Genomic DNA, 26,290 nt, shown 5'->3' with positions numbered 1-26,290 from the left:
CCTTCCTTCTCCTAATGTCCTCCATGTTATTCCTTATGTTCCACAAATAAGTGAAACCATATGATAATTGACTTTCTCTGCTTGACTTATTTTGCTTAGCCCCAAAGACACAGATGTAGTGAAAAGAAGGGCCATATGCACCCCAGTGTTCATAGCAGCAATGTCTGCAATAGCCAAACTGTGGAAAGAGCCGAGATGCCCTTCAACAGATGAATGGATAAAGAAGATGTGGTTCGTATATACAATGGAATATTACTCAGCCATCAGAAAAGACGAATACCCAACTTTTACATCAACATGGATGGGACTGGAGGAGATTATTCCATTGTTTCTATGTTAGCTTTAAAGATCCATGGCTTCTCTCTAAATAGATCTATTTAGTTGCAATACATTTACTATATGAGTTAGGTTTTTTTCTTCTGGTTTTCTTCTTCCCAACAGAAGTGATTGTTAATGGGAGAGAAAAATGAGGAAAATCGTAAAAGCATATTCAATATATGGATATTCTCTTCAAAAAAGCAAGCAGGGCTCCTTGCATTTGGTGTGTTTGTTGCAGTGAGAGAAACCTGGGACAGCAAGGCCTTTCAAAATAATCATTATCTGAGAGTAAAGTAAAAAAGTGAGCCTAAAATACAGGGTGATGAGTACCAGTTGCCCAATCAACAGCCAGTACTGGCAAGACCTGAAAAGCATGGGCCAGGAACAGTCAGTTCTAGGAGTGCTGTGTTGTCTGAAAGGCAGACGTGGTACAGATGAATCAGAGGAAGTAGAAGAGTCCAAATGTGAGCCTAGGAAGAAATACCACAGGTTCACTTTATTCCAGTGGATTTTCCCTTATGGCTAAAATGATGCAAAATATTTGGGTCCAGGAAGCTCTGTCTGCTATTAAAACTGAAAGGATATCATTTTTTTTTTCCATTTTCTCTTTGCAATTCCAAAGAGGCAATGTGACCTCTGGGTGTGGACATTTAAATTCAGTCCATTAAATGTGCTTTAAGAAGTGTCAAGAAAGGGTGTAACATTGTGTCATTGTCAATAAGTAATTGTATACATAACATTTACAGCCATTAAATCTTTTATCAAGTTTGCAAAATTAATGGTACAAATCCAGTCAATAGGCTGAGAGCATGAATCTAATGCACTAAAATACAATATGTTTTCCAATAAAATTTATTAGGGTGTCTACTATGTTCCAAGTGCTTTCTCAAATACATCATGTGAATATTTACAAATAAGAAATATCAGTCTTATGTTAAAGATCAGAAGATGTTAGTGTCAAAGAGGTCAAGGAAGCTACACGGGCATAGGGAAGGAGGCTTTGAGAACTGTGCTTCTGTCCCTATCCTGCCAGGGCCCTGACACTTCGTCGTGTTTCCCTGCACATGGGTTGGTCTTTTTACGGGGCCAATGCTGAGCAAACTCCCGAAGGTGCTGCTGGATGTCGTGGGGGTACACTGAATGAGTAACTTAACATTCACAATTTTACAACATTTACATTATCAATGAGTAGATTCGGGGATACCAACAAGGATAACTGTGTTTTCCAGAAGCTTTTAGTATCTGTATTTAGAGAAGCTTTGTTATTCTCAGAGACATTTTAAATAGAATAAATTACTGCAAGAAAAAAAAATCACATTATAAAATTATTAAAAACCTCAGGAGAAACTAAAACATACTTGAATCTTCTGACATTTTGGGAAAAAAGTTAAAGAGAAAAACTGCAACTGTGACAAGCCTAATTAAAAGCAAGTGTACAGCATTTTATTTGGACAGCAACCTTTGCATAAGCCTCAAATTTCCTACTAAACTTAAATTCTTTCATTGCTATCATTGTTAAGAAAATAATGGATAATTATAATTTTTAAATAATTTTAGATCTTTATTTGAAATTTCAAACTTTATTAGATGCTGCTTGGATGAAAAGGGTCAATAAACAGAGTAAACAGCAGTTCCCTTTTTCTATTATTACCTGTTTTTCCTGAGAATAGCAAAATGCCTTTTTTCCCCTCCAGTAAAGGAGGGCATTTCTTTCCTCCAACTATACCTCTATAAAAGAAAACAAAAATGTCTGCTGTAGGAATACTACTTGGAAACCGAACTTTCCCTTTTTTACCAAAAAAACAACCACTTGAAAATTTTAGAATATGAAGTTCATTACAAATAGGAAACGAATAGCATGGAACCCTGGGAACCTGTAGAAAATCAGCTGACAAAAATGCGATTTACGTCGTTGCAGATCTGTACCTCTGAAACAAATAATGCAATATATGTTAAGAAAAAAAAAGAAGAAGAAGGTAGCGGGAGGGGAAGAATGAAGCAGGGGAAATCGGAGGGGTAGACGAGCCATGAGAGACGATGGACTCTGAAAAACAAACTGAGGGTTCTAGAGGGGAGGGGGGTGGGAGGATGGGTTAGCCTCGTGATGGGTATTGAGGAGGGCACATTCTGCATGGAGCACTGGGTGTTATGCACAAACAATGAATCATGGAACACTTCATCTAAAACTAATGATGTAATGTATGGGGATTAACATAAGAATAAAAAAAATGCGAATTAAATGCTCAGACAGGTAAACCCCATACTAGCTGATGGACTTTATCACCACTCTGTATTCTTACCCGCAGCAGTCAGCATCGACTATATTCACTTTGATTTACTCTGTAGAGACTTTTCCAGATTTAAACCGTTTTACCAAGACAAATGGAGTGACAAATGCAATAAATTACATATGCATTATAGGAGCAAAAAAAATTAGCCCTCTAGTTATTGAAAAATAAAAGGCAGAAGGAAAACAAAACCTCAGACCCATTCCTCATCTTTACTAAAAAGAAGATGCCAAAGACCCAGTTGAGTGAATGCAATTTTGAAGAAGTAGCAGTCATTACGTAGGGGAAGTCTCTGTGGATGTGGGGGTTACAGGTTCTTTTCTTCCCTCCTTTCTCTTTTTTGCTGCCTCCCCGCCGCCGGCCCCCAAAACAAAGATGGCTTAGAGAACTGTGGCAGATGTCGCCCTTCCAGGATAGCGCTAAGCAGCCACGTCTCTTCTGCTGTGGCTGCTTCCACAGGAGGGAGGCTGCTTGTCCCACTTCGTCCACTATGTTTGTGAATATTTGCTTTTCACAGAAGACAAAAAAGGGCAAGAGCTCTGGAATTCAATAGAAGGTCAGAACAGCAATCTCTTTGCCTGGTCCAGCTTCCTTTTATACTCTGACATCTGGTGCCCATTACCAGAACAAATTAGAGCAATTCCAAGCAGCAGAGGAGGAGGACTTCCTGTTCTCAGACAGCACGGTTATCAATGGGAACACAGGAATAAGGGTCAAAACAATGCAGCCATAGAAATAGATTTGTGACACTTGCTTTGCAGACTTAAAGTAAAGCCCGTGGTAAGTGTAATTAAGGAGAAGACGTATTCTATCAGAGACCTGCAGTTTATACTGATGACTTTCCACTAAATTTTCACCTTATTATAAAATGAAACCCAATACACTGAGTGGAATCCCACTACCAAAATCTAAACATAAATATATAATCAAGTTTTTGTTTTGTTTATCAAGAGAGAAGACAATCAATCATCAGAAATATTATAAAAACCAACAATTTAACTCATGCTCTTAGAATGCCAGAGTATGTGCTATGGTGAGTGCTGTGAATTGTGTAAGACTGTTCAATCACAGACCTGTACCTCTGAAACAAATAATACATTATATGCTAATAATAAAAAAAAAGAAGATAGCAGGAAGGGAAAAGTGAAGCGGGGGGGTAGTCAGAGAGGGAGACAAACCATGAGAGACTATGGACTCTGAGAAACAAACTGAGGGTTCTAGAGGGGAGGGGGTTGGGGGGATGGGTTAGCCTGGTGATGGGTATTGAGGAGGGCACGTTCTGCATGGAGCTCTGGGTGATATACGCAAACAGTGAATCATGGAACACTACATCAAAAACTAATGATGTAATGTATGGTGATTCACATAACATAATAAAAAAAAAAGAAAAAGAATGCCACAGAGTATTTCGGCAGGCCACTCACAAATCATCATTTCATACGCCTTTCTCCTATTTAATTATTCCCATTTTCTTCATCATGCTGTCTTTTCAAAATACCTCTTGGCTTTTTCATGGCTAAAAATCTCACTGGCAGTAGCTATACTCCTTTAATATTTGTTTTTTCCTCTTCAGAACTAATATTCACCATTCTTTAAAGTATTCTTATTTATTAAGGGAAAAAAAAAAAACCCTAACTCTTCCAGAGAGTTGCACACAGAAAAGGAGCAAGAAATACTGCTCATATAAAACACAGAAGTTAAATTTTTGAATAATTCACTCACATGCTAGGTTTTTATCTGGAATTTTGTAATATTGAGTATTCAAAACACAGGTCTGAATCACTAAATGGTGAGTTAGAATGGGATATTGTTGTATAAAAGGATTTTGTGATTAATTTTAAAAATGTTTAAAGCAAAATATATAGTCATTGAGAGTGTATCTGAATATTTTAAACCATATGAGTAGGTCTTTCTCTAGTTAGTGAACAGAAGGAACATATGCTGAGAATTTGAATTTTTCAATATTGATTTTATGTATATAACTTAAATTGATATATGTTAATATACATCTATATGCATGCATAAACCCATATATGTATAGTCATCATTTATGATCACAATTTCTCCTTCTTTCCTATATATATTCTATATAACAGATGTGAATTAATTTAATATTAAATAGCAAATGAGCTATTTCCTCTACTCAAACACGATGAGCATCTATGCTTAATTAGTACAAATTCCATGGTCCATCCAGGGGCTATTTAAATGCTGTTTCTAGATTTACATGTAGGAGGCTAAAAACTGATACTATACCTATACTTAAGCAGAAGCCTCATGATACAAGAGGCAGAAAAAAAAAAAAAAGAGATGAGGGTTGAATGCCTTACCAATAATTTTTCTCTTTAATTTTTTATTTATTTACTGATTTATTTATTTACTGACTCATTCATTCATTCATTTAAACGTAGCATGGCCAATTTGTTGACTTAATGGACAGTGATTTCTGTACTATAGAAGAATGATACTTCTGGCTAACTACATTTATCATGGATCTCATGAGTATCGGACGGTGCTGAGATGTGTGCACAGTGATTGAGTAGTTGAGGCTTTGACTGCTCTGCATTGTCTTCCCAGAGTCTGTTTGTAGTTTTAAAGGATAATTTTGTCTCCTTCTGGTGTTTTTTGTATCTGTTAAATGCCTGACGAGTTGGGTCTAGACAGCAAGAAGAGGGAGAATTCCTCTTGTATCCTTTTATACGTTCTTTACATAATCCACAAATAAAATAAAATAAAATAATTCTCCCAGAATAGAATAAATTCTCCCAGAATAACATCCAGTTATTTAGAGGGGAAAAAAAATCATACTTTTGGGGCACCTGGGTGGCTCAGTCGTTACGGGTCTGCCTTCGGCTCAGGTCATGATCTCAGGATCCTGGGATCAAGCACCGGGTCAGGCTCTCTGCTGAGTGGGGAGTCTGCTTCTCTCTCTCTCTCTCTTCTTCTGTGTGCTCACTTCCTCAAATAAATAAAATCTTTAAAAAATCATATTTTAAGGTAGAAAAAATCATTAGATATTTCCATTAACTTTTCAAATATTCCATATAATGTTTTCTCATTACCTGAAGTTTATTTTGTCCAGTTAAAACAATTTAATTAGATTTTATCTAAATCAACTGCAAAATTTATTGATTTGTAGTAGATAAATGTTAAAATTTATATATTGAAATCTGTATCTGACAATGAAATGTAATCTATTTTTTATTTTATTTTACTGCATAACTATATGTATAACATTAATCGCACATATATTGTATCATTGATTCACACATTCTACAAGTGTAAATTTTGAAGGCTTTTAAGGAAAGCATGATATAATTTTAATTCTTAAAGTTGCCAAGAAATTTAAACCTATAACTAACTAGGAAGATCTGACTGGTATTTAAATCTATAGGAACAATTTAATAAAAAATTCGTAAGACATTACTAAATCATTTTATTGAAATAAGCAATTACCTCACTTAGAGTGTATGGGAAATACAATTGAAATACTCTTGAGTTAAGAGCTAATTTGTGAGAATTCTCCCATTACACTTTCAAAATCTCATGCTGTTCTGTATTATCAGTACAATGGTAATAACTACAAGCTCAGAGACGGTAACAATTTTCTGCAGCCAGTAGTTATGTAATTAAATATTTCTTCCTGTTTAGCTCAATTTTCCAAATATGGAACACTGATTCTGAATGCATTATTTTTATATAAAATTCTACTGAATGCCAAATACTTGTGTTACAGCCACAGTCTTGCTATGCTTTTTTGAGGACTTTAAGGTGAGCATGTGGCCCCTGTACGCAGGATTCCTGGTACATAAGCAAAGCCTTCCCAAGACCTTGATGCCTCCCCATGGATTACCATCAAGCAAAAGAGGAAGGAAGGCTTGGTCTCTGACAGACATATTCCACTTCATAAAACCAGTCAAAGTTTTTCATCAAATGCTTGTCCTTCAGGGGGCAGTGATTTTTTTTTTTTTTTTCAAGTAACATCTAGGGCTGTGCCACATTCTATAGATTTCTACTTGGCAGGGCCATCTATAACTTCCAAAGTCTGATGGATCAGGTCAAGTCCCAGAAAATTAAAGAGAATTTTCAGAAGATTTCAGAATGTGGAATGGTTCAACTTGATCATCTGTCCTTCAGGGGTCTTGGTCAGACCCATCAATGAAGCATTCATTTATCCTCTGGACACAGTATTGATCACTCCAACTATCCCTTCATTTGTTCTTCACCACTTCTTTTCAGGGCACTTTTTGACTTCAAACCCCTCCTACTTCCCAACGTAACTCAACACCATAAATTTATTTTCATTGATGGAAACAAAGCACAACTCTTGTTCATAGAAGGGCATGGTGGCTGGCAGTTGACATTGTCAATGACAGAACAAAATTGATGGCAGTCATTCTCTCGGTACCCTCATGTGTGAACTGGGACCTGTGTCCCAGGACAGGAAGTGTGGTATACTAACAATTCTTTCTAAGTACTTCTGTGATACTGATTAAAATAATGAGCTTGTCCAAGTTACAGCTTTCTCATATGCAGGAACAGGGTTGGAAGAAGAAAAATGCCAAAGGCTCGTTCCCATCTTTTTGATTTCTCTAATTTGAGAACCAATGCTCAGTTTGCAGTGATGAGACTTTCCTAAGTTCCTGTCATTTTCTAACCTTCATCTGTGTCATCTGGCTGGCCTATGCAAAATCAAGAGAACTCTAGGGCCCCACACTCTGCAGAATATAGCAAATTTATTTCAAGATCATGGAAACCAGAGGATAGTTCGACTTCTGTTTAGGGAGCCAAAAAAAGAGACATTTGGTTAATTCCATTGCTTCTCTCTAGGCAAAGAGGGAGCTCAGAATCTAGGAGAACATTAATGAAATATCCCATGTCCCTCTGCCTTTTTGTTGTTGTTCTATTTTTAAACAAGGTACAACTGACATGCAATAAACGGTATTATTTAAAGTGTGTATTATATTCATGTATATAGCTATATGCATATTTACACACACACACACACACACACAAAGAAGCCATTCTATAATCGAGATGAGCATATCATTCATGCCCAAGCTCCCCCATGCCCTGAATGTAATCACTCTCAGTACCTCCTCAGCTCCCAGGCCCAATCACTAATATGCTTCCTTTCACTGAAGGTTATTCTACATTTGTTAGAATTTTATATAAATGAAATCATGTTTGATTTATTTTTGGGGGAAGTGGGGGACATTTGGCTTCTTTCACTCAGAATAATTATTTGAGATACATACATGTGGTTGCATATATCAGTAGTTCATATTGCTCTGTAGTACTCCATTTTATGGATTGTTTAGCCATTCACCTATTGACAGATATTTATTGTTTTCAGTTTTGATTACCATAAATAAAGTTGCTATGAATATTTGTCTATGATTCTTTATATAGACATAGCCTATATTTTAAGAATATTTTTAGAGCTGTTAGTGGTTCACAGCAAAACTGAGAGAAAGGTACATCGATTTCCGATATACCCCCTGCTTCGACACATGCACAGCTTCACCCAGAACAAACATCCCCACCAGAATGGGACATTTGTTACAACTGATGAACCTACATTGGCACATTATCACCAGAGTTTACATTAGGGTTCACTTTTGGTGTTGCACAATCTCTGGGTTTGGACAAATGTGTAACAACTGGTATCCATCATTATTATATCATACAGAGTAGTTCCATTGCCTTAAAAATCCTCTGCACTCTGTCTTTTCACCTCCTTCTATCCTAACCCCTGGGGACAGCTGACTTTTTACTGTCTCCAAAGTTTTGCCGCTTCTGAAATGTCTTACAGAATTCTACTCTCTGTGCCTGCTGTGTGGAAATCATCCCAACTGAAATGTGGGTGTGAAATCAGCCCTGACAATTTTGTCAGTGTATCAGAGTTTATCTAAATAAGGCCTAGAGAAGAGCAGGGGAAACAGTGGTACTCTGAAATGATGGAGTAAGAAGCCTGGTAGATATTCTCCTCAGCATAACAACTTAAAAATCAATCATTTAAAATCTCTGGAAATTGTCCTAATGGCATACAGCAAATAGGGATATAGTCATTGAAAAACATCTCCTAAATCATGCTGAATACAGTGAGAATCTTTGGCATGTGATTCACAGCATGCTGCTTCACCACCCTCCACACCATACTGCTGCTATTAAAGCTGTCTCCAGAACACTCCTCTGCGGGCTCATGCAGTCTAGCAGATGGGGGCAGGGGGTGTGTGCTCTTTCTCACCACAGTATCTTCTTAAGGGCTATGGTTTCACTCAGAGAAAAGCAGGCTCCTGGTATTTTTAATTCTCTCCAATCTCCACATCCCACTTTATCCACCCAGCCTTCACTCATAGGGTGACATAGGCAGGGCAGTCCAAGGTTAGCACAGGATTGCCACCCAGGTGCCATAAGAGTTCTTAACGCTCTGTTGCAAATAGTCCTGTCAGGCAGGCTGCAAAGGTCTTGGTCCTCCCATCCAGTTGCAGGGGATATGGTCAAGTATAGGGCAGGCAAACAGCCCTGCAGACCCCCAGAGTTGTCTGTGTTCAAAGAAAGGGAAGTCTTTGCTGACTCTTTAAATTTGCTATATTTTGGTTTTCTGTATCAAACTTCTAGGTGCTAGCTTTAGCATGTATCGTAAGGCTATCAGTCTCTCTTAATTGCTCTATAATGATTGCCATTGTTGCCAGCAACACTCAGGCAAGGAGTTCTTTTTTTTTTTAAAGATTTTATTTATTTATTTGACAGAGAGAGACACAGCGAGGAGGGAACACAAGCAGGGGGAGTGGGAGAGGGAGAAGCAGGCTCCCTGCAGAGCAGGGAGCCCGATGTGGGGCTCGATGTGGGGCTCGATCCCAGAACCCTGGGATCATGACCTGAGCCGAAGGCAGATGCTTAATGACTGAGCCACCCAGGTGCCACAAGAGTTCTTAACGCTCTGTTGCAAATAGTCCTGTCAGGCAGGCTGCAAAGGTCTTGGTCCTCCCATCCAGTTGCAGGGGATATGGTCAATGAAATAAAATTCAGAGTCCCCAAATAAATTCTTATACATATGGCTAGCCAGCTAATTTTTGGCAAGCATGCTGAACAGTTCAATGTGGGGGGAAAATAGTCTTGAAGAAATGATACTGAGAAAACTGGATATCCACAAGCAAAAGAAAAAAGAGAGGACTCCCAACTAAAAATACATTCATTCAAAATGGATAAATTTTCTAAATGTAAGAGCTAAAACTATAAAACTAATAGAAAGAAATTCAGAAATAAATCCTTGTGATTTAAAGTTAAGCAATTTTTACTTAGAACAACAAAAGCTAAGGAATAAAAGAAGTAGATTCACTGGACTATATCAAAGACCACGACTTTGTGTTTCAAAAGATACCATCAAGAAAATGAAAAGACAATCCACATAATGAGGAAAATCATAAATCTGAAAAGCAACTTGTCTCTGGAAGACAAAAAACATAACAGCTCAATAACAAAGACAAATACCCAATTTAAACAAATTGGCAAATAATTTTAATAGACATTTCTCCAAGTAGGATATGCAAATGGTGTGCAAGCATATTAAAGAATACTCAACATTATTAGTCATTAGAGACACACAAATCAAAACCACAGTGATATACTACAGCACACAATGGTAGTAATAGAGAAGACAGGCAAGAGCAAGTATTGTGAAGGACATGGAGAAATAGAAACACTTCTACATTGCTGGGGAATGTAAAATGGTGCAGCTGCTTTGGGAAATAATCAGTTTCTCAAAAATGAATATGGTTGAACATGGCATTACCATATGACTTAGCAATTCCACATTGAGGTACACCTCCAAGAGAAAAGAAGAGATACATACACACACACACACACACACAACTTAGAGGCATGATGACCGTAGTATATTTCATAGTAGTCAACTGAAGAATGGATAAATAAAACTGATAGGTCCATACAATGAAATATGAATCAGCAATGCAATGAATGAAATGCAACACGGCGGAATGTTAAAAAACATTCATTATGCTTAGTGAGAGAAGAAAGTCCAAAGACCACTGTATGGTTCCATTTATAGAAAATGTTCTGAATAGGCAAATCTACAAAGATTACTGGATCTGGGAATCTAGAGGAAATGGAGAATTACCGTAATGGGTACAAAGTTTCTTTTCAGGCAGACAGAAATATTCTGAACTTTGATTTTGGTGATGGTTGCACAACCCTGTGAATTACCAAAAAAACAAAACAAAACTTTGAATTGTATACTTCAAAAAGAATTATGCGTTGTTTAGAGTAGAACTCAGGAAAGCTGTTATTAAAAGAACATTATTTGCTGCTTTTTGATCTTTAACTCCACATCTTCTTTAAAAAATTAAGAGTAAATAGAAAAAGATATGCCAGAAATAGATATTCTTTTATTTTTTAAATCAATATTTCTAGAGTTTAGATTCCCAATTATTTTTTAAACAAGAAGTCCAGGAAGTAAACTTCAGATTAGATTGAGTAACAAGGTAATATAACCCACATTAATGGAGTTTTGTTGCCTTACCATGCATAAGAAAATAAGACTATAATTTCACACAAATCACTAAATTGTTTATAGTCACTAACTAGAAGTTTTACTTATCTTCTAGAGACTTTGTGTAATATAAATATAATATTTTGGACAATTCATTAAAATGCCCTTTGCTAGTTTATCAGATTTCCCTGAAATATATTATACATATTGCAATAAAAGAGCAGTGAACGACTAAACAAACTGAGGCTGCTTTTTTTTTTTTTTTTTTTTTGGCTCAGTTGGTTGAGCGACTGCCTTCGGCTCAGGTCATGATCCTGGAGTCCCTGGATCGAGTCCTGCATCGGGCTCCCTGCTCGGCAGGGAGTCTGCTTCTCCCTCTGACCCTCCGCCCTCTCATGTGCTCTCACTCATTCTCTCTCTCTCAAATAAATAAATAAAATCTTTAAAAAAAAAAAGGAATAAGACTGAAGGACACAAATATCATGAAGTTTGAGATTCATACAAAATTTAGCAAGTAACATGAAGGGACTAACATTCAGTAAGCATCTATCTCATGTCAGACAAGCTAGAAGGTTTGCAAAGATTTTCAACCAGGGAAACACAGTATCATTTCTTTTTTTTTTAGTTTTTTTGTCATGTTAATCACCATACATTACATCATTAGTTTTTGATGTAGTGTTCCATGATTCATTGCACAGTATCATTTCTAAGCTCTCTAAGAAGTATTATTTATCTTCCACATATCACATTCAATTTCAGATATTAGTTGGAAATAATGTTGCTGTATATCCAATTATCTTAAATAATTCCTGTGAAATATTCAGTATATATATGACAATGATTGTGATTGAGGGTTATTTCCTGAAGTGGGGAGATCTGTCTTATGCAGAGAGATCATCCTAGATAAATGTTTTAATTTCTCTCTAAACTGAGAAAGTGTAACTTACCCCCAACATACTGGTTTCAGTATTACAGATCTGTTTTTTTCTTTACTGGAGATCTGTCTTCTGTTCACAAACAGTACTATTAGGCAAACAATTTAAATAGTATGATATGTGATCAGTAACAGATATTAAGGTCTACTGATGCCACTTAAAATTCTTCTCTAGAATCAATTATATGTTCATACAGTTCCGTTACAGAGGTGTTCATATGTATGACATACATGAAAACCTATAAATGATTCATTAGCCACTTATTAATATGAAAACAATGATTAAGTCACATTTGTAACTTATACATCCCTTTGTAGAAATTTTGCCTTTAGATCTGGTGGCACCTTATAAACTTTCTAAAGGAATGCTAAACTTCTGTTAGTCAAATGAGAAATGTGTGGTTTTTGTTTTCATTATTTTGCTTGCTTTTTGTTTCATTAGGATTTTCGTTTCAGAGGCAAAAATCTATAATAAGATTAGAAATGAAGGTGATTGGCTGGTATGCTCAGCTATCTCAACTCCTTTATCTTCCCATTTGCAGTCCTTTTTTCCCCCTTCCTTTCCCAAACTCACCAATTTTAAATTGCTATGCGATCATTTTGTTCTATCATTGCCTCCACTTATGGGATAAAGTTGAACTTCTTGAGCAAGATGTCAAATCAATGCTACTGTCATAGTTCTCAAAATAAAAGCAACACTGAAATATAATTTTAAGTCTAGTAAAAGATCAATTTTTGAAAAAAAAAAGCACTTCTTATCTCTTTCCATGATTTCCTAAAATATTGATATCTATTTAATGGTACACTTTTTCTTCCTTTTTTAAGCTGAGACACTCTTTATAAGCAACTTATTTTCAAAAAAAATATTTAACATATAAACTTTCAACTGACATTTCTGTTTATATTTGGTGTTCTCAAATATGTAAAAAATAAATATTAAGCAAATTAAATAATATTGCTAAATATTTACTAACAAACATTAACAATCTGTGCAGATTATTTATTTCTGCCAACTATGGTTTATCCTGCATCTCTCCTTTTGATGGATGTTATTCATGCCTGTTGATTTCCAGTAACAAATGGGTTTTTAATTTTTGTACATTCCACCTCTCCATGGCAGGATAGATATTATTCTAAAGAATTGTGCACTACCATTTAAATCCTGAATAGTAAACACAGTAAGAACATAAGATTCCATTGTCTTCACCTTCAACTACATTATGGACGCTATTCTTTGGTTCTTCATATTTTTGACTTCTCTGAGTGACTACAGTAGTGTCAGCCCATCTTAAAGACTAAGAATCCAAAGCTCTGCAGACTGAGCAATCCAGGCTTTGTGTCCCAAGTTAGTAAACAAGCAATCAAAGGACAAGCTTCTCCACTTACTTTTTTTTTTTTAAGATTTTATTTATTTATTAGAGAGAGAGATAGTGAGAGAGGGAACACAAGCAAGGGGTGTGTGAGAGGGAGAAGCAGGCCTCCCGCGGAGCAGGGAGCCCAGTGCGGGGCTTGATCCCAGGACCCTGGGATCATGACCTGAGCCATAGGCAGACGCCCAACGATTGAGCCACCCAGGAGCCCCCTCCACTTACTTTTTTAAACATTTATTTATTCATTTGAGAGAGAGAGAGAGCATAACTGGGGGGAGGAACAGAAAGGGAGAGAATCTCAAGCAGACTCCTGCTGAGCAAGGAGCTGGGCGAGGGGCTCAATCTTATAAACCTGAGATCATGACCTGAACTGAAATCAAGATTCGGACACTTAATGGGCTGAGCCACCCGGGCACCCCTCTGCACTTATTTCATAGGAGGACTATGGCGTTGCCTAATCTGTCACCATGTTTTCAGAAATAAATTTGGGGACTAATCTGAAGTGATGGCTGCTTAAAATTAATTCTAAATTTACAATTCCCTTCATACTTTAATAAAGTAATATTTTACATAACAAATAAAAACAAAATTATCTATGTGCATTTCCATGTTTACTGTAATTGTTTTCCATAACATTCCAAGTAATGAGGTTTTGGGATTTAATTAAAATCATTTTGATTGAATCTATCAGGTATTTATTGAATATAAAACATGGTCAGTGCTAAACTAGGTATAAGATAGGATTTAAAACAGATGAAATGTAAAGGTCAAAAAGTTCTTATGGCCTGGAAGCAGGCAGAACAGTAGGACATAAACAAATATAATGAAAGACTAAATAACTGAAAGGCAAAAGTAGACACACTACTTTCAGAAAGCCGGGATATATCATCTTTGCATAGTCTGGAAAAAAAATAAAAAATGTGTATATGAATGATTCATTTATTCTTTGAGCTCTTGTAATATTTTTAAAAATTCTCTTTAGTAATTCACCTTGGCAACACAACTTCATAAAGAAAAAAAATTCTGTGAAAAGGAAAAATTATCAAACATAATAAAACTAGCTTCCATGTTTCTCCAGTCTCTCAGACTGACTTATTACTCACTATAATCATCATTACCTATAATCATATTTCTATTTTACATCTATCTCTGTGTGTTTCCATATTTCCATGTTTATCCTCAAACTTATTTTTATAAATGCCACTCTTTATTTAGATCTGTGACTGTGTCTATATTTACTTATTGTTTGTTTTTCCTAATTAAAATGTAATTTACTCTGGTTGGCTTTATATACTCAATGCCTAAAAAACTGTCCCTAGCATCTGGTAAATACACAATAAGGGAATGAAACACTAACCATGACGTGATATTTAACCTTTCTTCATTCAAGTCATTAATGCATGTTCTTCAGCCAAAAGTAGTAAGTATGACCCGCTCGTGATACTACTACTTACTTACTTCTTACTTACTTCTGAATCCAGAATCTGTTGCAAGTAGAGGACGTAATGGAGTGCTGTTTTAGTGCTTTATATGCTTGAGTGTGCTTAAATTTCTCTAGATTCATACAGGATTAATTTAATTCTTTCTTATTCAACATGGAGCATAGACTTGCTCCAGTCATTTACTCCTAGTTGAAAAGAGGTAGGTTAGGTTGGTTCAATGCCTACTGAATAAGGTATTCAAAAACATTAATTATCTTCATCAGAAAATCCATCTAAATAAACATTTCCATCACCTTGGTTAACCAATGATTACTAGTTAGGTTGCCTTGAAACTCATTGCTGATAGGTGTGCTTGGAATGGTCACTGTTGCTCTCATTAGTGTCCACATACTTTTGATAGCAACTACCTTCACACCCCAAAACATGCCCTGGTTTCAGTGACAAATCATACATTTACCTTATTAACCTACTTCAAGTTCATCTAGCAATAACTAGATGTGATTTTGGCAACAATAAGTCTACACAGGGAGCAGAATGGCGTACGGGTCATTGTAGACAGAAGTGGAATTTATCAAGGACCAAATATCATACTTTTACATGTAATTTCCCTAAGTAGTTATTAGAAATAAGCAACAGAGAATAGAACCTGCATGTGCAGCTCAAATGTCCAAGTATTTGTTCCTTTTTTATGTGTTTTCTTTTCCAGTTTGGTTTTGCTTTGCTGGCATGAAGTTGTTCATACTTATTATCCTTTTATATTTTTGTAAGTTCTATAGTGATGTCACCTCTTTTCTTCCTGATTTTAGCAATTTGAGTCTCTTCTTCTGTTTTCTTACAGTCTATCTCAGGATTGTCAATTTGTTGATTTTTATAAATATGTGACTTTTTATTTATTTCAATTACTTTTCTTGTTTTCATTTATTTCTCCTCTAATCTTTATTATTTTCTTTGTTCTGTTTCCTTTGAGTTTAGTTTGCTCTTCTTTTTTTTTTATTTTCTTAAATTAGGAGGTTAAGTTATTGTTTTGGGACCTTTCTCCTTTTTAAATATAATGTTTAGAGCTATTAATTCCTTGCAAGGCAAATTCTCCTTATACCCTAAGTTTTAGTATGTTGCGTTTTCCTCTCCATTTGCTTCAAAATATTTTCTTATTTTCCTTATGATTTCTTCTTTGGTCCATTAGTTATTTAGATGTGCATTTAATTTCTACATATATGTGAATTTCCCAAATATCCCTCTGTTACTAGTTTCTAATTTATTTCCATTTTGGTCAGAGGACGTATTTTGCAAAATTCAATCTTTTTAAGTTTATTTATACTTCTTTTAAGTTCTAGCAAATGGTCTATATTGGAGAATATTCAACTGGCACTTGTGAAGAAGAGTTATGCTGCTTTGAGTGGTGAATTCTACAGATGTCTTTTATCTCTTACTCGCTTATAGTGTTAAGACTTTTTCCCCTTCTTAATCTTCTGCCACATTGTCTTATTCATTATTGGAAGTAGTGTATTGATGTCTTCAATGATCACTGTTGAATTATGTATTTCTTTTTTCAGTTCTGTCTGTTTTTGCTTCCTGCATTTTGAGACTCTGTCTTTAGATGCATATTTGTTTATAGTTGCAACTTCTTGATGATTGACATATATAGAATTATGAAATACCTTTCTTTATCTCTAGCAAAAGTTTTGTTTTAAAGTCTATCTTGTGGAGTAAATGGAGAAATGGGAACACAATCTTTTCTTTTTTTTTTTTTTAAAGATTTTATTTATTTATTTGCGAGAGAGAGAATGAGAGACAGAAAGCACGAGAGGGAGGAGGGTTAGAGGGAGAAGCAGACTCCCCACCGAGCAGGGAGCCCGATGCGGGACTCGATCCATGGACTCCAGGATCATGACCTGAGCCGAAGGCAGTCGCTTAACCGACTGAGCCACCCAGGCGCCCGGAACACAATCTTTTCAATCATGCTTGACTGACGTAAGTCTGCTTCATGGGGCTGGGTGGATGAAAAAAGTGGGCAGCCTGTCCTCACTATATAAAATGTAGTCTCATACTAAAAGCTGGGGTGGGCGGGAGGTGAACTCATCTTCTGGGCCATTCCTGCCCCAAATAGAGCACAGAGTTAGAGCTGGAGAAGGACCATAAAGCTCCTTACTCTGACATCCTGGAAATTCCTCCCTGCCCCCGCTTTAGAGAAGTTTTATGTTCACAGCAAAATTGAATGGAAAGTACAGAGAGTTTCCATCTACTGCTTGCCCCATACACCCACAGCCTCTTCCAACATCAACCTCCCCCACAAGAGTGGGATGTATATTTGTACAAATGATGAACCTACATTGATGTCATCATCACCCAAAGTCCCTAGTTTACGTCAGGGTTCATTCAGTGTTGCATATTCTGTGGGTTTGGACAAAGGTATAATGATGTGTACACACTAATATCACACAGAGTATTTTTATTGCCATAAATACCCTCTATGGTCCACCTATTCACCCTCCTCACCCCTTAACACTTGGCAAACACTGATCTTTTTACTGTCTCCATCCTTTTGTCTTTGCCAGAACGTAGATGTAGTTGGAATCATACAATATATTGTCCTTTCAGATTGGCTTCTTTCACTTAGTACTTTGCATTTAAGGTTCCCCCATGTCTTCTCATGGCTTGATAGCTTAATTCTTGTTTTGTGCCATTTTTAATTTCTTTTTCTTTTTCTTTTTAAAGATTTTATTTATTTATTTGACAGAGAGAGCGATAGCGAGAGAGGGAACACAAGCAGGCACACAAGTGGGAGAGGGAGAAGCAGGCCTCCCACAGAGCAGGGAGCCTGATGTGGGACTTGATCCCAGGACCCTGAGATCATGACCTGAGCCAAAGGCAGACGCTTAACGACTGAGCTACCCAGGCGCCCCCCCCTTTTTTTTGTATAACAAGAAAATGAGAATTATTCCAAATGTGCATTTAAATTTTATCAGTCAAAATACATTTTTATAGGGTATGGTTTTGCTGTTTTGAAAAAATATTCTATGTTATCCTAATTTAGTAAGATTTTCTAACAGCTAATTATGTTTATGCTTCCAGCTATTAGAAGACTCAGACTTCTAATGGATCGTCTATGGATCTACTGACTCCATGTCATTCAGTCAAGTTCTTGAAGAAAATTATAGTAAATTCCTCTCTCATCAATACTGAAGTTATTTCCTGGTTAAGTGCTTGGAGAATCAGTAACATTTTTTTAAACACTGAAGCCATCCAGTACTATAGAGAGACTGTAAATTGTAACTTGTAAATATTTTTAAAGTAATAATTATAGGGGTGCCTGAGTGGCTCAGTCGTTAAGCGTCTGCCTTCTGCTCAGGTCATGATCCCAGGGTCCTGGTATTGAGCCCCGCATCGGGCTCCCTGCTCAGGGGGGAGCCTGCTTCTCCCTTTCCCTCCCTCCCTGCTTGTGCCCTCTCTCTCTCTCACTCTGTCTCTCAAATAAATAAAATCTTTAGAAAAAAGATAAAGTAATAATTTTATATATATTATACATACACATATATAAATATATAAAATCTGATATATTATACACTAATGCAGTTCATTACATAATATTACTGTGATTTTAATAATGCCCTCAATAGCTAACACATTGATTTTTATTACTAAAAAGAAGAAATAGCAGTACATCATCTGCTTAAAATAAAGCAAATATATACTAGTTACTTATTATCTGCATATCTTTCATAATGCTAAATACTATTGCCTCTCTATTAAAAATGAATTTTCTTTTGTATCTGCTATTTTTCTGATAATGTACTTTTTATTGTTAAGTAGTAAATGTGCATCATAACTATCTTGATAGAGCATTAATAAACCTCAAGCCTGGTGGTAAAATTATAAGTTAAAATTACCACTTCTCTACCTTCCTCTTTTGTTACCCAGAACACTCAGAATAATACTTGATTGCTGTAAAAGCTTGCATGGAATTAAATATCTTTCCTACAATAAAGTTTAAAAGCAGTATCAATTAAACATGACCCATATCATTAATACTTACTAAATTAATAGTAGGTGGGCACATTTTATTTCTTTTATTTTTTTATTCCTTAAATTTGAATTCGGAGTAATTAATTTTAAGTTCCCTCTGAGCAAATAACAACAATTTTGGGGATCAAATAATAAATGATCTTAGGTAGCCAAAATATGTCATGAGATTATTTTATCGCAGCCTTATGTTTCTTATGTTATTATAATAAAGACTAGTCTGTTACCTGCTAGGAAAGCTACACTGACAACCAGAAGACCAATTATTCTACATTCCTTGGGTTTCTTTACTGTGTTTTCTTTTGTCTTGCTTTAGCTAAGTTGTATAGCTTTTCTGGTGTTGTATAGGCTTACTCTTTGAACACTCAAAAAATCTTTGTAAATTTTCATGCCAATGAAAAAAGAGATAGGGGCGCCTGGGTGGCTCAGTTGGTTAAGCGACTGCCTTTGGCTCAGGTCATGATCCTGGAGTCCCAGGATCAAGTCCCGCATCGGGCTCCCTGCTCGGCAAGGAGCCTGCTTCTCCCTCTGACCCTCCCCCCTCTCATGTGCTCTCTCTCTCTCATTCTCTCTGTATCAAATGGATAAATAAAATCTTAAAAAAAAAAAAAAGAAAAAAAGAAAAAAGAGATAGTCATGAAATTTCAGTTATACACATTGGGATGATTTAGTATTTGAGTTTCCATTTATTGCTAAAAACATCTCCACAAATATAAAATAACACTCTTCCCTGCCCCCTGCCCCTAATATACTTTCAAGTGAATCTTAAGAAGAGGAATAATGGTCTTGATTTTCCTACTTCATACAACAGCAGACAGGGGTATGTAAGGATAAATATGCAATAGAATCTTCTATCTAGGGTTGCACAGAAGAGTGGAAGAGATAGACATGTGAACAGACAATTATGACAATGAAATAACTGAAGTAGGATATTACTAGCTACAAAGCACCATGCAAATACAAAATAAGAATCACCTCAGTATTACTACGGAAGTAAGTGACAGCATTAGATTGGATGTTACATTTGAGTAGTTTTGATAAATGAGTAGAACTTTTCCAGGAAGGTAGTTACTTTAAAAGGAGACTGCAAAATACATGTCCTCAATCAAAGCCCAAATCATCAGTTTTATAAGAAGACAAACTCTAAAACAGAATGCCAGAAATAGTGCTTGTAAATACTTCATTTTACTAGAGAAGGTAGTTGATTGTGTGACTCATGTAAGAACGGGAAAATACTTAGGTTCTACAAAGAACGCCCAGAATAAAAGACAAATCTATGGCTGAATTCAATATGAAAAAAGCAAAAAGAAAACAAATGAACAAACAAAAAACCCCAAAAAACAAACCATTAACTTTTGAACCCTACATTTTAATAGATTTGTGCTTCAGGATATAAGGCAAGAGATTCTGATCATGAATCTTGAGCTACAGCATAAAGGTAGAAATGGTAACAGACAAGATATGAAAAACCAACTGGGAAGAAATGAGCAAGGTGGTGGTTTCCAGAATCGGAGAGCAAGTACAACCAACATGATATCACAGAAGAAGGTCCAGCTTGGGCTTTGCAGTAGGGGTGAGGAGGTGAGCAGTTAAAAGCAATTAAACAAATGTCAGAACTCATGGTAATGCACAAATAGAAGGTCTCAAAACTGAAGATAATTTAGTGATGTCTCAGGTGATGGTCTTGATAACCTCAGCAATTAGTGATAAGGTACTTTAATAAATTTTGGTAAGAACTGAGCATAGCATTCTATAAATACATCATATCTGAGATCTTTCCTGACCACTTGACCTCATGTAGCCATCAAACCTCTTGCTACTACATCATCTCATCATAATCCCCTGTATAACATTTAGTGTTATCCCATGAGTTTTAATTGTTTTTTGTACACATGACTATACATAGTGCATTAGGCTAATATTCAATAAGTAAATACTAACAGGTGTTCCAGTTGTTTGCAGCCAGCCCTTGTTCTCTCTGGGCCAGTATCTATTCAGATTATTTGTTTAGATAAACAGGATTTGGGGAGTTAACATAAAATTACATATATACATATATTCATATGTGTACATATATATATACACATATGCACATGTGTACATATATATGTGTATATATATATATATGTTTATATATTTAAAATAGGTTGACCTGACAATCAGGGATGTCAATAAGCAAAACCTTAAACTGTCAATATAGAGTATTAAGAATGATTAATCCTATTAAATATTTCCTTATATCTTTCTACACTTAAAAAAAAAATTACTCAAAGTGGATTACTTTCTTGGGTATGCTCCCTGGTCTTTTAGCACTTCTTTTCTTTTTTTTTTTTTTTTTTTTTTTAAAGATTTTATTTATTTATTTGACAGAGAGAGACACAGCGAGAGAGGGAACACAAGCAGGGGGAGTGGGAGAGGGAGAAGCAGGCTCCCCGCAGAGCAGGGAGCCCGATGCGGGACTCGATCCCAGGACCCTGGGATCATGACCTGAGCCGAAGGCAGTCGCTTAACCAACTGAGCCACCCAGGCGCCCCTTAGCACTTCTTTTCTAAAGAGAATCTATATCTTATGTACTTTTGGAATGAAATTCCAGCTGATACACCAGAATATCCTGGCCACCTGTTGCCAGTCAGCATCTTCTCTAATTGGTTCATGTGTTCATATTGATTGGCTGGTGAACTGATTCTTATTGGTCAGTGCCATTGTTAGGGCAGTTGTCAAGTTTTTTTCAATATCTCTCCTGTCTCTAATGTGCATTAAAACATGTGATACTACCACTCATTTGGTTCCATTTCAAATGTTAACAACTGAGTTTACCCATTTTTACAGCATTTACATTCCCCATTTTAACAAAGTGACTTAGAGTATATGAGTACATTCTTTATACAAGACCTAAAGTCTTGGGCGCCTGGGTGGCTCAGTTGGTTAAGTGACTGCCTTCGGCTCAGGTCATGATCCTGGAGTCCCTGGATCGAGTCCCGCATCGGGCTCCCTGCTCGGCAGGGAGTCTGCTTTGCCCTCTGACCCTACCCCCTCTCATGTGCTCTCTCTCATTCTCTCTCTCTCTCAAATAAATAAATAAATAAATAAAATCTTAAAAAAAAAAAAGACCTAAAGTCTTGGGAGTTGTTTCTTTGTTATAGTTTAATTTATAAGGGAAGTATTGAGAAATATAGGCTCAACATTTTTCAGAAATGGAAAAATGAATTGGGTTATATTTAAAGCCATAAAGTTTACTCATAAAAATATATGTTCACAATATTATATTCAGGTGTGCATACATCTAATAATAAATGTATACATATATATATGTTAAACACATTGGTAGAAAGTAAAATAATTTTAATGTTTTTAAAAAATTTTTTTCCTTTCATAAACAATGATAGCTTAAAATTTCATTCACATTTTCTACTCTCTAATGTAAGGGGCTTGTCTTACTTTTACATACATTTATAAGAAAGACTTCTTTTTTTTTTTTTTACATATTACATCAACCAATATATTGCCTGTTAAAAGTTGACAACTATACACATATTTGTATAATGTCTTAAGTTTGATGTATAGTCATCAAACTTTGTTATTCTATCAACTCAAGCATAAATTCTACCTCATTAACTTCTACATTATGAAATTATGACTGTGTGTGTTATTCAATATATTTAGTATTTGAACTATAATAAAATGCTATTCATGAAGAGAGATCAAATGTGCATTCCACGTATGTATGTATGAATTTGTTTTTATTATACCCGAGCTTGAAAGAAAAAATAAAAGAAATCTCTTTTCCCTCTTTATTTTAAAGACAACATTTCAAAGTTCTTGAGAAAAATGACAACAGCCAAATTAGGTGAACTAATGACTTGAAATTTATCTATTTAAAACATCAAAAAATGTCATTTAGTGTTTCTCAACAAAACATGTTCTGAACTGTACTTTTGAAGCTATTAATTTATATATGTCAGTAAATAACTTTCTCAAAGCAAATTACATTGGTTTTATTTGAAAACAATGCTTGTCCTACAAAGTACTCCATTCTTTCCTACTAAGGGCAATGACATCAATATAAGTAAGGTCTTTGTTGCTTACGAATTCAAATACTTTAGCTATTTAGTCAGCCAATGTGATCACAGTTTCCATGTCATGAAGTCCACTAGTCATTAGGAATTATAACAGTAAGTTTTCTAAATTACAAATACTGGACAAAAACACAGTCAAGTAAAGGAAACTATAATAGTCCTGATTCTTCAAATTTCTCCCCATGCCATCAGAACCAACCCCTTTCCTTACATATCTTCAAAAATCCTACTCTTCTCTGTTGATCCAAACCCTTCAACTCATCAACTCTTCAACACTAGTGTAAAATAGGATCTTTATCAGCAAATGTCCTAGGACACTGCTTTCCTGAAGGATTTTTGGAATGGTAGTTGTGTATTTCTAGCATTTCTCACATGCTATAAATTCTGGAAGTCAGATAGATGATTTTCAATGGATGATTTAGATATTGGAATTAGCAGACAAAATCTTAGAGTAATTTATTTTTTGGCTAAACAGTTAAAAAATATGGTTGTGGAACAGATGGAGAATCTTAGCATAGTAATAGGAAAGAAAAGAACAAATGAAACTTCTAAAACATATTTACAATATCTGAACTGTAAAATTCATGGAAAGGGCTTAAGATCAGATCAATGGCCAAAGGTAGGTTCAGTGAACATGAAGATAGACCAATAGACATTATTTGACTTCCAGAAAAGGGAGAAAAATAGAAGATTGAAAAGAAAAATGAGGAAAGCCTCCATGAACACTGGGACATTATCAACAGAAGTCCAGAAAAGAGATAAGGGATCAAAATTTTTTTGAAGAATCAATGACTAAAAATTTTCCAAATCTGCTGAAAACCATATTACCTAACAAAAGTTCAAGAAAGATATCTAGAAAGCTACTCTTAGAGATAAAATAATGAAATTACTAAAAACCAAAAATAATGGGAAAATACTGAAATCAGCAAGAGATAAAATGATTGATCACATGTAGTAAAATCATGGTATAAACTACCTGATTTCTCATCAGAAATAAAGAAGACCAGAAGATAGTGGAACAATATCTGTCAAGTTCTAAAAAGAACACAAACTGTTTCAGAAATAAATATTTTTTAAAAGGCAAAATGCTATTTTAAGATAAAAATTGAAAAGCTTTCTCACCAGAAGACCTGTTCTTCAAGAAACAAAGAATTTATTCAGCATGAGCAGTATTAACATCAGATAGTAACACAGATTTGTAGCAAGGAATAAAGAGCACCAGAAATAGCAAACATAGGAAAATATTTCTTAATTATTTTGTTAAATATTTATATTATCTCTTAATATATTTAAATGATATATTATTGTTTAAAGAAAATATGTACCTATATCACAATAGTTATAGTAGATGTTTTATATATACATATATATACACATTATGTTATATATAGGCACATATAGGGTGGAAAAGCAGAAACTACTCTGCTTTGAGTTTCTTCTACTTTATATAAAATATTATAATAGAAACTTTACATGGACTACAATAAGTTAAGAATGCATAATACATCCCTGAACACTCACTAAAATATTAAAATTAATTAAAAAGTTAATACAATCAAACCTTAAAAAGTCAATAGAAAAGTAAAATGCAGTGTTAAAATTAATTCAAATAGCAAAGTTCTAAACATTCTTTGCACCTGTGAGGACCTCCGGTCAGTCCATCAGGCCTATCAATTACTCACTGCCCATCTCTTTCCTCCTATCTCCATAGTCCTCCCTTTCCATCCAGGATTCCAAGGCTTCTGATATTAATCCTTACTCTGCCTATATCTTCAACTACCCTATCCCTCTCTCTCTCTTACATTTACCTTGAAAGTTACCTCCACTTATTCAATGTCTGTATTTGAGCAGTTCAAAGTGGAATGTTAACCATTCTACCTTATCTCACTATAAATTTATCACCAGAATTTCTCAGCATGGGTGAACAGGCTTACTAATTTTCTCTAGTCAAAACACTCTCCATCACAGCCTCTTCCTTTCATATTCACAGATGATGTCCTTGATTTATTTCACTAGGGAAAAAGAAGCAACCAAAGGGAATGGTTCATCTTGCCAATGGTTCATCTTAATGGTTCATTAAGTCTCCCACTCTGCCTGAGACCCACATACTTTGTCTTTCCTTTTGTTAAAATGGAATAACTGTCCTGCATATATAAGGCTAAGTACTGCACTTATGTGATGGATTTCAATTATCATCTATATGAAAAAATTCTCCAGGATTGAGCCACAATTTTTCCTTTATCATTTGTTAGAACATTCACATCAGCATATAAAGATGCTATATCTCCCTATTATATAAAACCCCTCCCTTAACCTGACATCTCCCTCCATATACTGTTCCAGTGCTCTGCTCTCTCTAGGTAAGTATGTTTTGATGGAGTTGCTTTTATTCTTGGTGCACATCTTATCCCATTTTCTCCTGAATTAGATCCAGTCAGGTTTGCCTTCTCCCACCTTCAGCCTCCCCTGCAACTCTATCAATTGCCACACCCAATGGGAAATTTGCTGTCTTCATCTCATTTAAGCCATTAGCAGAATTTGAAGGAGGTAGAATCTCTCCATTTTTTAAATGTACACATTTGTTTTTTTCACTTGATTCCTCCCTCTCTCCTCTCCCTGACCACTCCTCATGTTCCTTGCTAGATTCTCTTCTACAGTAAATTTGTTTCTAAATGTAAATACCAGCACCTAAGGAGTGCTTAGATCACATAGTATGTTATAGTACATTAATAATGTAAACCAATGAAATAAACAAGTAGTGAATATCATGAATTAAAAAAATCAAGCTGAGATAGAAATTATATAATTTTATTTGAGATCTCAGACTTCTTATTTAAATATAGAATACTTCTTTTACTAGGACACAGAACAAATGAGCAAAGGTCTCTAAGGCTGAAGGACTAAATCCTTTCAAAATTTTTATGGATTATAAGAAAAAAGTATAATCTTGTCATTGGTAAAATTTAGGGAAAAAAACAAGTGCAACATTTGATGTTTTAAATAAACTATATAAAGATGTGTTTATGATGTGTGTGTGTATGTCAATTTTTTCTGGGTGCAATAAATGGCTATGTGGATTTATATGTGTTTTGTAGTCAAGAAAAGTAATATAGGAAGAACTTATATAATTATAGGAAAAGATTCATAATTATTCCTCATAACTCATTAATCTATCTTCTATGTTTTTGAAATAACAGTAAAATAGAAAAGAAACTAGATTTTATAATTCACATATTTTACCATCAACATCAGGGAACTGCATTTACGTTGCATAAATTACTTCATGTCATAAAACCTTTTAAAAATTACACTAGACAGGTTGGGCCA

The 26,290-nt window shown here is 35.3% G+C and overlaps 1 protein-coding gene across 1 annotated transcript in view; it reads right to left on the bottom strand.

The window, feature by feature from the left end:
- The window catches only part of CDH19 (cadherin 19), a 241,456-nt gene that overhangs the window by 139,086 nt on the left and 76,080 nt on the right, over positions 1–26,290 (bottom strand). The window lies entirely within an intron of this gene.

Source organism: Mirounga angustirostris, unplaced genomic scaffold, assembly GCF_029215605.1.
Source record: "Mirounga angustirostris isolate CCGP_5_RB_7025 unplaced genomic scaffold, mMirAng1.0.hap1 SCAF_14, whole genome shotgun sequence".
Taxonomy (NCBI): domain Eukaryota; kingdom Metazoa; phylum Chordata; class Mammalia; order Carnivora; family Phocidae; genus Mirounga; species Mirounga angustirostris.
The sequence above is the reverse complement of the archived record's forward strand: the minus strand, read 5'-3'. Positions and strand labels throughout refer to the sequence as shown.